Source organism: Trichoplusia ni, assembly GCF_003590095.1.
Source record: "Trichoplusia ni isolate ovarian cell line Hi5 chromosome 6 unlocalized genomic scaffold, tn1 tig00000244_group5, whole genome shotgun sequence".
Taxonomy (NCBI): Eukaryota; Metazoa; Arthropoda; class Insecta; order Lepidoptera; family Noctuidae; genus Trichoplusia; species Trichoplusia ni.
This window is the reverse complement of record NW_020799626.1, coordinates 6,435-9,715: the sequence shown is the minus strand read 5'-3', so window position 1 is coordinate 9,715 and position 3,281 is coordinate 6,435.

Here is a 3,281-nt window from a genome sequence, read left to right as displayed (position 1 = left end):
AGTGAAATTCTCCAAGGTTTTGTTCTCGCGCAGAAGGAAAACTTGTTATAGTTTCAAGTTTAATAATTAGTTAGTTTTACGTCTCATCAGGTAAGTACGTCAACATGCGTCAAACGTTGTACCGTTATAATGTGTCATAGGGCAGACATACATGAAGTAATGACTTTGAAAAGAGGATAAAATGTTATTTCAGAGTTTTTATGGACTGGTTTGTCCAGTAAGCTACTGAGTGGATTTTTATGCAGATGCATTTTTACCAAGGACATTAAAAACTTTTTTATATTTATTTATATAAAAGTGTATTGTGAATGGTTGATCCAGTTGTATGTAGTACATTAAATATAGTTAGAAAATAAATTTAGAATTTTTCTTTTTCTTATAATATGGAGGCGTAAATTTCTAACCCTTCGAAGTACTCAACCTTAATATAATCTCTTCCATTAACAAATCTCTATCAGACAAAACACACCGTTTTCCTTGATAACACGTCTTAATAAGCTCATGAATAATAAATAAACTTGTAAGTTTATAAAGGAAAACTCTACGATGTTATGTAGATGCCTAATTCAGTTGTTTGCGTGTGGGTCAGTCCGCGGGCTCAATGAGTACGACACGCCATGGCTTGAGGAAAACTACAATATCTTACGATCTTAGATGGCCGATTGCATATGCAGTGATGCTACATATACTCAATTGTTCATGGCATTATTATACTATCGAAAGCATTATTTGTTTAGATTTTACGAAAAAAACACGAAATACAGAGGAATGACTAATAAATCATATTAAAAGATGTCGCTACTCTCATATTCTATCAGCTGGACTTATACAATAAATCAGCAGCTGCATCGAGTTCTGTTTCAATCAAATTAAGATAGGGTTGATTATCTTGAAAGCGTCACTAGCGCCAGATCATGCAGTGGCGAGAGTTGGAACTAAATTCGGTGAAATCTTGCACGTTATGAAATAGGGAATTGTAATATTTGTAATACATACAATTGAAATTAAAAAACGAATATGTTTTAAAACTTTAGAACCAAGTTTTCAATATGCAACTAAGAAGGCTAATAGTGTACAATCGTGACTGGATCAAATCAAATTTGAATTGAACCAAACCAGTTTCAGAAGGAAGCTTGTGGATCTGCTTATACAAGGGCCAATTAATCGTCAACTTTTCTCATACAATACCCGCATAACACCGCAAACTTTTAAGCTCATTTCATTTCTCTTTGAATAACAACATAGGCTTATTACCAGTGGGTATATTAGGAGATTATTTTCAACGTCATAAAACAATAGACGATCAACAAAAACTCGAAACTACAACACTGACAGTGTCGTCCTTCATACAATGATTCCATTACTTATCTTGAAACGTAGTTGTCAGTATCGCAATCACGCTACAAGCGTGATTTGTGAGGGTGTCTGTTTGTTTTGAAGTTTGCTAAAACACCTAGATATCCCAGTCCCCACTAGTCCATCTATACCACTATCCGAGGGCGAAAGTTTGTGTGTATGGTTGTTATTTCTTCACGTCAAAACGGCTGAACTGATTTTAATGATATTTGGTACGGAATTAGCTGACACCCTAAGTACTTGGCGTTGGATGGTAATTACTTGGTGTTTGATGGTAAGTACTTGGTGTCTGATGGTAAATACTTTGTGTCGGATGGTAAGTACTTGGTGTCGGATGGTAAGTTCTTGGTGTCGGATGGTAAGTACTTGGTGTCGGATGGTAAGTACTTGGTGTCGGATGGTAAGTACTTGGTGTCGGATGGTAAGTTCTTGGTGTCGGATGGTAAGTACTTGGTGTCGGATGGTAAGTACTTGGTGTCGGATGGTAAGTACTTGGTGTCGGATGGTAAGTACTTGGTGTCGGATGGTAAGTACTTGGTGTCGGATGGTAAGTACTTGGTGTCGGATGGTAAGTACTTGGTGTCGGATGGTAAGTACTTGTTGCTCAGTGGTCAGTGGGCAGCTTACAGTCGTTGCTGAGTGGTCGAGGTAACTCTGATAAAACCAATGCGCGACGTGGCGCGGGTTCGATCCCCGCGCAGTACAAATGTTTGTGTGATCCAGGCATGCTTTACTGAGCCTTGGTGGCTTTGTGCATGTGACTTGAATGCTTGTGAAAGGATTAAATTCCTTGCAAACCGCGGGGCAAAACTAGTTTGACAGTCAATAAATAAGAGCACTTCGTCTGTCAGTCCGTTGTGACGAAGAAACACAATAAAGGCTATTATAGTCTGCACTGTATAATTAGTGGAGCAGCCCTCGCGGTACAATTACTTCAGCTGGTTAAGTTATCAGTGAGGTCGCGTGACCGCACCCAGTGGGGCTCAACGTGTTCCGTTAAGAAAAAGCTCACTGTCAACATGAGTCAAAAATCCCTTACTTAAGGTAAAGACATGTCCAAAGTGGAAAATAGATATTTGGCATCTTGTCTAATTGTCTGACAGTTTTCTCCTTATTTTAGTGTGGTTGTTAAACAAACTGGTATCAGAATTTAAACACTAAGTCGTCCCGTAGTTATACACACTCTTCTCAGACATGCTAGCGTCCTTCTCAATAATTTGTCATAAAAATGTGTAGGAAAAGCTGATTCCTATCATAAACTAGTTTCGAAGCTCGGCCATCGTCAATAACTTACATTTGAAATAGCGTTAAAGAATTGAAAATACATATTTTTCAGCCTATTCCCCAGCCATGTAGCAATTTTGAGTCGCTGTCGTTACTCTTAGTACCTACTCCATACACAAGTACCCAAGCTTGTAGACATAAAGTCTAGCTGTAAGGTACGTATTAGCAAAACAATTGAATCATTCACTCGAATTGCGTATGGAGTGATTAATTTGTGGTCAGTCTTTGTATGTTTTGTCACTCCATAGTAAGCGTAATTTTGTCGAAAGCTTTCGAGAAATTTTGCACAAATGCTGCATGTAAGTTCACTCTAATTATATGTTTTTTTTTCGTGATTTAGCATCTTCGTCAAATGTAGTAGGGAAGGACGAGAGATTGGCAGTAGTGGCTGACATCCGAGAAAAGAAAATCGCAGGCAAAATCATGTGTTACATTGTGGGATCTGTCAAAGACTTCTGGTTCACATTGATTTTGATTAAACAAGAAATACTAGTTTATTGGTTTTTCCTTTTCTTCCATATATTGAAAATTGAACCTCTTCACTATTTCAATCCCATTTAAACTAAGGTATTTTAGGACAACCAGTTTGCAGTGTAGGTGTATAACAGATTGCTATATGAAAGTTGGAAAAATAGCTCGAA